Raw genomic sequence first — 10860 nt, 5'->3', positions numbered from 1 at the left:
CTGAGACCCGCGGATTGCGGCATATAAATGCCGCGATCGGGGGGCTCAGTGGGGGTCCCCCTGATTCCGGGAGGGTTGCCCACCCTTCCGGGGGCCGGGAGGAAGGACCCGATTTTCGGGAGACTCCCGCAAATTCCGGGAAGGTCGGCAACCCTGAACTGAAGTTGCAATACAGGGCATCTTTCATACAATTTTAACCATCTTTCTCATATATAAATGTTCACAAATTAAGGGGGCGCAGCCCCTTATGACGGTGTGAAGAGCGCCCGTAGGGCGCGATGAATCACCTAGTATATATATATATATATATATATATATATATCACACACATTTTTAACTGCTTAATTGAGCATCTAATAAAGGTAAAACAGTTGGCATTACAGGAATTGAGCATGCATTTCCCAGAATCCCCTCATAGACTACACGGTCACAGCCACACTGTTCGGCATCCAAAATGTTATTTCACGCTTACTCCAAACTTTTTAAAGGCAAAACTCTGGGGACATTTCATTTGAGCCTGAATTGAAATACTTTCAGGAGAACTGAACCTGATCCAAGTAGGGGAAGAGAACCATTGTTATTGCAAACAGCTATACAGGATTCTTTCACAGTGAAGTGGAAAAGTTTGGGGAATTTTTTTTTTCACCGGCTTTAAAAATAGCCTTTTGCACGCATATTGTCTGCATTAGCAGCAGCACTCCCCCTCACTGTCCCACTCCCCTCCCATTTCCTCCTACAGGACCCTCACCTACTAATTCCCAGTCATATGAGCACTTCCCTGAGCAGCCCCCTATTTTACTGACACTGTGCTGGGCTGACACACACAGATCAGGGACTGAGACTGGAGAGACTACACAGGGGGATTACTGTAGTGTATGGTGCTGTGGAGAAATACAAGAGGAACAGAAATAACACCCTATCTCAGCCTCACAGTACTCTACCAGCCTCATAGTTTTGCTGTGTGAGTGTGTGCCAGCTGTCTTCCTCACCCGCTACAATCATACAGAGGTAAGTGTGGGGACATAGGTCTATGCTGTGGTAGTTATTGATGCTATAACCCCCAGGGAGTGGCAGAGTACAGCAGGGTAAGGGTGCATTGTGCATTGTGTAGCTTTCCTAGGTTAAAAAGTCTGCCTAGCTTTATCAATCACTGAAGTGTGATACTAGTAGCAGCACATTCATAGATTTTACAAGTGACTTGAAAACTATGTACAATGGATCCAGCTATTTGGGTGACCCACATGCTGGTTCTAGCAGCTTGTCAATGATTGCCAGTGATGGCCATAAATGTGATCTACTGACAGTTAGAAGTTTTACTGATGCATTATTATGTGGAAGCGTGTAAGGGTTGTGTAGCTGCACCGAGCTAACGCAACAAGTAGATCTGCAGTGGCTGTAGAACTACAAGCCCCAGCATACCTCCTCTTTGTTAGGATATGTGGTTCCACGAGACGAGAGCCACCGATTCGTTTCCTTCTTCAAGTCGGGCTAATGTATGGGGGCCTTAAGGGTCCTTACACTTTTTGTCAGATTTGACCCAATTCAGGTGGATGGGGTCAATTTATCTGACAAAATCTGATGTGCTTGTCTGACAAAATCTGATGTGCCTGATGTGCAGGACACAATGCACAATCCCGTGCCATTGGGTATAACCAAGACATTGATCCTCCTGCACATAGGATAAATCTTGAGTCAATCAGCTCCAACTTGTTGGACAAGTGTAAGGGGGACGTTAATGTTTTTTGTGTTGCCTGATGTCCTATATATATATATATATATATATATATATATATATATATATATATATATATATGCGTTGTGATCGTTTGGTCTACAGTATGTTGGTCGACACCATTAGGTCGACATGGTTCTACGTTGACATGGGTCAAGGACAGGACATTAGGTTGACAGTGTCTAGGTCGACATGGGGTTTTCACTGTTTTTTTATCCGAATGTCGTCACAGTCGACATGGACACAGTTTAAAGTGCACCGCATCCGCTCGCAATGCTTCGGGCCCGGTGCCTCGCCCCCGGCACACTATTTTATTCTCACACCGCGCCCTAGTGGATGTTAGGACATGAAATGCCGCCTGTTGGCACATGTCGGCTCAAAAAACAGTGAAAAACCCCATGTCCACCTTTTGACTGTCGACCTAGACACTGTCGACCTAATGCTTGTGTAGACCTAATGACCTGTCGACCTAGAACCACGTCGACCTAGAACCATGTCGACCTAATGGTGTCGACCCAATGCTTGTCAACCAACATACTGTAGACCAAATGACTGTATCCCATATATACACACACACACACACACACACACACACAGAGACACAAGTCTTCAGCTCGGTAGATGGTTCCAAAACAGGTATTAGTGAAGCTGGAAGTGAGTTAGGTGACGTATTTGCTTTGCACAAGTTTGCCTTTGGATGATGCTGATTTGGGCTTCGTTGCTTTGTTTTTGTTGACTATTGTATCCAAGCAATTATTTATTTATTAACAGTTTCTTATATAGGGCAACATATTCCGTTGCGCTTTACAATTACTGCCGGTCCTTGTGTATTATCACGGCGCCCATCGCATCGCAGACCATAAGGCATGCAATGGTATGCGATGCGATGTTCCGCGATGTCCCCCGATGTCATACATTACAATCTTAGAATTGTATGGCATTGTATATGGCATACAATGCCATGCGATGCGATTATAAATTGTATAAGCACCCTAATGGGGGCTTACAATGTTAAATGGACCCCCACGCCACCCCCGCTATGAACGTGAACCCGAAGTGTGGCGAGCCCAGCGAGGGGCGGCGGTACGCGTCCTCCGACCTTTTCATACCCCCACTATCCACGTCGGGTGGAGTTGATTTTATATAGTGTGGCAAGCACGAATGGTGAGGGACGCGGAATACATGTAAAGTACCTTACTGCCTGTTTAGGCGCAGAGACGAACCATTTCAGGTTGCTAAGGGGATTGTCCAGACTTTCCATGCAGAAATGTGAATCAGGGAAGTTGTGCCTCTCAGGCATTATCGTACACCCTCTCCCCTGATATTTGCTATTGACACAGCCTCTGGGATTTGTACAAAGACGCAACATCGGATGTCCATCACATGCAAACCACCATAGCCTTTATAATGGCGTATGATGATGCAGACGCTGCGCACCTGCGTTTGGCTCACCGTGCCCCCGTTACCTCCCGCAAACTCTCAATGACTGCTAATCTGCGTAAATACCATTGTGCTGCATGATCCGTGAAATAATAATTGCTCAGCTGCGCGGACATCGCCATTGTGCGGACTATGTGGCGGCCTCTGAATAAGGCCCTTAGTGATGAGCTCTCTGGCTGACTATCTCTCAGTTTCCTGGACCTTGATAAACAATGTGCAATGTTTACACAGAACACTGGAGCCTGTGCTGTTTGTGAGTGGATGTTGGTATATTTGTCAAGAATGCAGAAAAAAAAAATGTATTGAGATTTTTGGCCACGTAATGCAGAAATTCCTCAACTTGGCAACACTGCTCGATGTTACTGGGAGTCATCTGATGCTCACCACATGGTATTTAATAAAGGGAACTGATCATAAAATATTATGAGTGTGACATGCTGTGCAGTGAAGAGCACGCTTACTCCCACGCAGCCAGCGCTCTAAAATCAGGTCTGCTCTCTAGCCAGTGCTGTTATTCCAAACGTGTCGGAGACAACCAAGGGCCTGATTCAGGTCCCAACATAGCGGCGGCTCATGCGCAAAGTTCCGATGCTCAGGGGTAGATGAATGAGGCAGTAATAAGGGAGGAGAAGTGAGCCAGAGGAGAAGTGGCCCATGGCAACCAATCAGCACTGAAGTAACATCTATAATTTGCATAATATAAAATTATACAGAGCAGCTGATGGTTGCCATGGGTGACATCTCCTCTGGCTCACTTCTTCTCCCGTATAACTGCTTCATACACTTGTACTACACATATGCTGCATGGGTCTTCGACTTCAGAAACAGATCGTCAGCAGACTGACATTTTTCAAACACAGTTTGTGACATGGCAGGTAGGAGCTGATTGGCTGGCTGATTATCACTCTCCATGTTATCACTTTTGAAGCTTAGAGAATCTGGCAGTGACTGACAATCTATTGCCTTGTGCAGATGGGGAGGGGGCTGCAACAGCTATAGTATCCCAAAAACAGAGGCCATGTTGCCATCACTGTGGAGGAGTGACACTGCCAGTATCTCTATTGGAAGATGGAGATTTCTTGTCCTCTTTTTGGATCCAGTGGCTGGCTTGTACAGTCCCATGGGCCTAGCAGCAGTCTAGTGTCCATTCTAGCACTATGCACCTTTCAAAACCCATGCAGTTCCTTGTTGCTGTCTTTTAAGCACATTCTGGTCTGTATTTCAGCGCTGAAATACAGACCAGAGTGTGCTAGAAGCACCACAGCAGAGAGAGACAGCCTAGATAAAAAAGTGTTACTGCACTGGTTTTGAGAGGTGAAGGGTGCTACAATGAACACTAGCAGTCTGATGGGGTTGGATGCAGCTCCGATCAGTAATGCACGATGGAGAACTGAAGCTTAAAGGTGCCTACACACGGAGTGATTTTGGGCTATTTTCTAAGCAATCTGACTAGATTGCTTAGAAAGGAAGCACAGATCTCTCCGTGTGTATGCCCCGAGAGATTAATTATCTCCTGCTAACTTAAGCTGTGTACACACGGGGGCTATTTCAGCACATATCGCTGGCAATATGTCCGCTGAGCGACCATATTGCCAGTGATTTCATGTGCTGTGGGAGATAAATCACTGGGAGCACGCTCCCGCTGCCAGCCCTGCATGGTCGCAGGAGCATGCTCCTCTGATTATGGCTAAAAGTTGCTGGTCGCTGGTGCACAGTGCAGTGTGCAGCAGCTGACTACATCTGTGCACCAGCGACCAGCGATTTCTAGTCAAAATGAGGTAAAGACAGAATGAGACAGAATAGCTGGCAATGTTCAGCCAAAATCGCTGGTCACTGATGAAAACGGTACACTGAGCAATATATTGCTGGGCATCACGGATGGTGTAATTGTTAGCATTGCTGCCTTACAGCGCTGAGGTCATGGGTTCAATTCCCACCATGGCCCTAACTGTGTGGAGTTTGTATATTCTCCCCGTGCTTGCGTGGGTTTCCTCCAGGTACTCCGGTTTCTTCCCACAATCCAAAAATATACTGGTAGGTCAATTGGATTTCAACAAAAAATGTCACTCACATGTGGTAGGGAATATAGATTGTAAGCTCCACTGGGGCAGGGACTGATGTGAATGTTCAACTATTCTCTGTAAAGCGCTGCGGAATATGTGTGTACTATATAAGAAACTGCTAATAAATAAATATTGCCAGTACACTGAGCGATTTTATGCCAAAATCACTCAGGGACCATATTGCACCGTGTGTACACAGCTTTAAAGTCAGTGCATGCAGTCAAAATCTAGGCAAATTGCTTAGCAAGTGACTGCAAATCTCTGTGTGTACAGAATGAGAGATACTGATCGCAATCTCTCATTCTGAACCACTACCCGGCCTTTTTTTTGCTTTAGCAAAATTGCTGTAAGCTAACAGACTGTGGTGGATATTCCCAAATTGCGGACACGTGAATGGAGAGTGTTGTGAAGATTACGATTTATGAAATAAGTTATATGGACCATAGAAGTCTTCAAGGTGATCTGTGACATTTTAAGGGGTAATTCTTGGGCAAGAGAGGTCAAGGTGGCTTCAAGGTGGATCATGGAGAGTTTTCTTGTGGTAGATTTTATCTAGGTATAATTAATTAAGTGTATGTTTGTTTCCATCAATCCAGCTGAAGAGGTGGATTGTGCGTTACCACTGTCCATCCTGTAGGTGATGGTAGACAACCCTCACCACTTCACTGCGCAGTGTTTTGGTTGAGCAAAAAACTTATGTTTTCAACTAGGTGGAAGATCGCTTTTTGATGGGGTGGTGGTGCAGCTAAATTTACACGCTAACCACAGAACCAGTGACTAAGCTTATTATCTAATAAAACTGTTGCTTGGATGGAAATAGAGACACGAGGAGGGGAGGGGGTGAGGATGGTTAGTACTAGATGTTCTGTGTATGTCCTCTCTGGAGCGGCTGTGTTGGTGCACTGGCTCGGAGATAACGACGTCATCTTTGTAATCCTGTCTGCTCTGTACACACTCTACAGTCCTAACTACTCTATCCGAGGGCTCTATGGTCAGGGAAAGTCATTGTCATACACTGTTTTGTTTTTGTTTATTTGCTTGTTTCATCATTAGATCTACTCTGACTCATGAAGTTGAATGTTATATTTAACGACATTTGTTATGTCTCCAAAGTTTTCACATATTGTCAAATTGATTCTAATAGTAACATTATCTTTGGCTTAGAGAATGAGCAACGTGGAGGCCTTTGTTTTTGGAAAAGGGGTATGTGTGACCCCCCATGCTGCTAGCCAAGGGCCAGAGGCTACACCCCCCCCCACCCCCTCCAACTGAGTTTCTGGAAGGTTGTAAAACATATCCTATATTAGAAACCTATAACTGTAGAAGGTCAGTAATTCATCAATGGTCCCTTTGGCACTACAGGGCCCTGCGACCCTTCTTACATGGCCCATATACTCCATATCTCAGCAGAATCATATGTGCGGCACATGTTCTCCATAAGTCAGACAGCTTCAATACACATCTGTCTGTCTGTGTGTCTCAGGATTGTGTTGTGTACATGCCATTAGTGTATTCACCACAATCTCTCCATGTCTGCTTGGTAACTACCCCAGTCCTGTGATACAGAGGGAACATATAGTCCCTCTCATCTAGTAGCAGACACGGAATCCCTCTGCGGTCTGTTAACTGTGACCTAGAAGTAGATGCACCGTTTGGAGGCCTGATGCGTTTGTGATTCGTACATTGGGGGTTATTCGGGTCTGTTCGCGAGGACTGTATGTTCACACGGGGACCGATGTTTTGCCTATGCCAGCCGCATTTCTGTGCATGTGTGCACCCAAGGCTGCAGCTGGGGGGCATGGGGTGGCGGTGGATAGTCGCCCCCATGGGAACGCCCAGTGTTTCATTAACGTTCCCAAGAAAACACTGGGCGTTCCCATGGAAATCGCTCATGTGGGCGCCGGGGCCGGATGTCAGCTGCCCGCCCACTTCCTTCTGAATGCTCACGCACATCTATGGTTACCTCAGATTAACCTTAGATGTACATGTGCTCTTCACATCATTCGATGGTCGCTGACCATCGAATGATGTGGGTGTTCCCCCACAGCCTGTGAATGGATGTTTATGTTTATTTTTAACATCCGTTAGCAGCCCGTGCGTACGAACATGGCATGCGAGGGGGGGGGGGCATGCGTATGGGCATTCGTAGGGCGGCGTCTGGTGGGCTCGCAAGGCTGCAAACTCGCAGCCTTGTGAATCAATTAGAATAAGGTCCATGGTTCCTTCAGGGGGTTTTGAGGACTGTCTATCGCTGACCCCTAGGATAACCTTAGCTCCTGCACTGCAGGGGGTAGACCCACATCCCATTACCACCCCACAGTGAACCTTTGAAGCTGCTGTGCAGATAGGACGGTATGTTTATGTTGTTAGGTGTTTGCTATTTGTAAGCCAAGTGTTTTCCTGCATAAACCACTTAACAGTGAAAACAATAATATTATTTACTGCACACTCTGTCCTGTAATCTCCAGTATATAGCTGCCAGCTGCCCATAGAGCCCCAGCACAGGGACAGGGTTGTAAGGTTGACAAAAGCATTAGGTCAACAATGGGAAAGTCAACAGTCAAAAGGTCAAAATGAGTTTTTCACGGGTTTTTTTGAGCCGAGATGTGTCGATAGGCGGCATTTCATGCCCTACCATCTACTATGGCGTGGTGGTAGAATAATATAGTGTGCTGAGCGCAGTTAGGCACCGTGCCCCGTGTCAATGTCGACATGAGTCAATGACGAAACGTGAAAAACTGTCAACCTTCCCATTGTCGACCTTCCAACCCTGTCAACCTAAGCCCTATCGACCGTCAGTGGTCGATCCAATCCATGCAGACCTGAATTGGGTTGACCCAATGACCCTAATACCCCTTTCACATCGCAGCTAATTACCGGGTAAGAGCCGGTTTCTTGCTGGTTCGACTCGGTAATTTGTGCAAATAAGTTAATTTGAACGGGGTTATCGGTTACAGCTAACCGGTAGCAACACGGCAACCTGAACCGGGTAAAAAGCAGAGTTCTTACCAGTTCATTGCCGTGTTGCTGTGCAGTGTGAAAGGGTTAATTGGGTCGAGTGACCTGTTTCCCGTTCACTCTATGGAGGAGGCAGCGCTTGGAGCAGTGGCAGCTCTAAGTGCTGCCTCCTCTCCCGATGACGCACCGAGGCTCCGCCACGCCCCCTGATGACGTCAGCGAACCGGCAATATTGTCTGCTCGCTGTTGCAGTGTGAACAAACTGCACATGCAGGGTCGCACCGGGACTGAACCGGTTAACAGTCCCGGTGCGACCCTGCATTTGCGATCTGAAAGCAGTATTACCCTTCATCAGGGTTTATGACATTCTATTTTAACCAAAATAAAAGTTATTTTTAACATACGTATTTATAAAATAAGAGTGCTTGGCAAATTAGTCTTATTTCTTTAATGATCTGGAATATAGGGGCCCATTTATCAATTAGTTTTAGCTATTTAAAACTAATTGCATATAATAAATGGTGCTCCTAACTGTCATTTGTCAAACACAAGACAGGATCTGATTTGTTGGAGCACCATTTATCATACGCAACAAGTTTTAAATATCTAAAACTCATTGGTAAATGAGCCCCATATTGTCTTGGGAGCACTACCAAATCTGTCATCTTCCCTGCATATAAGGACGCTATTTACCATATGTTGGTTATCTTATGGGGCTGAATGACACTGGGAAGGTCTTTCCTTTTCTTCTCTGCTGTCTCCATGCTTGTCAGCAGTATTAGTGTTCACTCTAGGATGGAGACCGGGCAGGGTGCCGGGGGGCGGACCAGGCCACAACTGGGGGCGGTCCCGGGCTGCCGGCGTCATCAAAGGGGCGTGCCCGGGCCGCCGGCATCATCAAAGGGGCGTGCCCGGGCCGCTGGCGTCATCAAAGGGGCGTGCCCTGGTCGCCGGCGTCATCAAAGGGGCGTGCCCGGGCCGCCGGCGTCATCAAAGGGGCGTGCCCGGGCCGCCGGCGTCGTCAAAGGGGGTGGGACCGGCCCCTCCAAAGCCACTATGCTGCCTGTGAAGCGCCGGGCATCACCGTCTACGGCGACGCTGGGCTTCCCCGTGAGGCTGTTTTAGCGGGGCGCTGCGAGAGGGACAGGGCGCATTTTGCCCTATAAAAATCGGGCAGGGCGCAGCGCCCCGCTAAAACAGCCTAGCGGGAACACTAAGTACGACTGATGCCAGCAGCATGCCTATGATAATGCCAGTGAGTGAGTATGTGATGTATCAGACTTTGGAGAAAGATATCATACCAGCCAACTTATACCGGGTCGGACCCGGGAATTTGTTCCTGAGGTTGACCAGGGTTGAGACGCATTTACAGTGCACTGTTTCCCAGGATATTGCTGGTTCAGCCCCGTTCCCACTCCGGGGGTTATTCTAATTGAATCGGTCCCCCGATTTAATCGGTTCGCATGGGGGACACATATTTTCCATCTGCACACGCACAGGTGCATTTCTGCGCATGTGCAGACACTGGGTGCGAGCGGGCACAGCAAACTACATGTTTGCCACCCCGCTCCGTGGGTCGTGGGGCAGTGGAGTGGGGCACAGCCCATGGGAATGCCCATCATCAGGGGATGTCAGCTGCCCGCCTGCTTCCCGCACAGGGCACTTGCAGATCTGAGACACCACGGAGGTTTCTCGGATCTGCGAGCACTGGAGAAATCATTCGATGTTCGCAAACATTGAATGATTTCTCCCCCACACCTGCGGCTGTGAACGAATGATTATGCAAATCATCCATTCACTGCCGTGCGTGGAATTGTGGCATGTGAGGGAGGCGGCCATCCCTGCGCCCGGCAGGTGGCGCTAAGTCCACACGCAATGCTGCGAATTTTGCAGCGTTGCGTGTGGACCAGAATAAGCCCTGTTATTTCCTATGGACTAAATAAAAAATGGCCTTTTTAAAGGGCTATGACAAGGGGGAGGTCACAAAAAGGGCTATGACAAGGGGGAGGTCACAAAAGAGGGCCACCATTACCCAAAAGGGTCACCATTAAAGAAAACATTTCCAGATTAAAGAAGAGACCACAAATATTTATTTGAAAAAGTTTGTCCCAAATATTCAATATGAAACCTTTCAATCGTGTCTTTACACAGGATCTGCAGTATACCTGAGCCATTGGTGTACCTAGACATGTACAAAATGCACCTAACATATGCCCCAGAAGCTCCAATCAGCTCTGTTTTTCAAATATCCCGGGTTGAGAGCGTTTCCACTACCCCTCGACCCGGGAGTGTCCTGGGTCCGACCCAGGTAACTACCCACGTAGGAGTCCTGGTGCACTCGACCTGGGATATTTAGCAAGGACTCGTTTCCACTAGCAGAAAATCCATGTCGAGGCGCGCCCCCATGAAATATCTTGGGAAATTTTGGCTAGTGGAAAAGGAGTTTTAGCTTATAACTGCAATGTTACAAGTTCCTCTTTTGACTCTCGTTTCTAAGTATTGTTTTTTGAAATACATAGAATAAAATTGTAAGGGTTGTGTCTGTAAATAGAATTATTTTTGAGAAATATACTGCTAGAGAATGTTTACGAAATATTGAGACAAAAACAAATTTTTGGGAATCTTTGTCTGTCTGTTCATTCCAGCATCACACAAAAACTACTGGAT

At 47.1% G+C, this 10860-nt stretch overlaps 1 protein-coding gene across 1 annotated transcript in view; it reads left to right on the top strand.

The window, feature by feature from the left end:
• Positions 1-665: 665 nt before the first annotated feature.
• LOC146042410 (tetraspanin-4-like) overlaps positions 666-10860 on the top strand; it is a 62526-nt gene continuing 52331 nt past the window's right edge. Inside the window, exon 1 of the mRNA XM_083162394.1 lies at positions 666-1008. The gene's annotated coding sequence lies outside the window, so the exon portion shown is untranslated. The remainder of the gene's footprint in view (positions 1009-10860) is intronic.

Source organism: Crinia signifera, chromosome 19, assembly GCF_055691185.1.
Source record: "Crinia signifera chromosome 19, ASM5569118v1, whole genome shotgun sequence".
In the NCBI taxonomy this organism is placed as follows: Eukaryota; Metazoa; Chordata; class Amphibia; order Anura; family Myobatrachidae; genus Crinia; species Crinia signifera.
The sequence above is the reverse complement of the archived record's forward strand: the minus strand, read 5'-3'. Positions and strand labels throughout refer to the sequence as shown.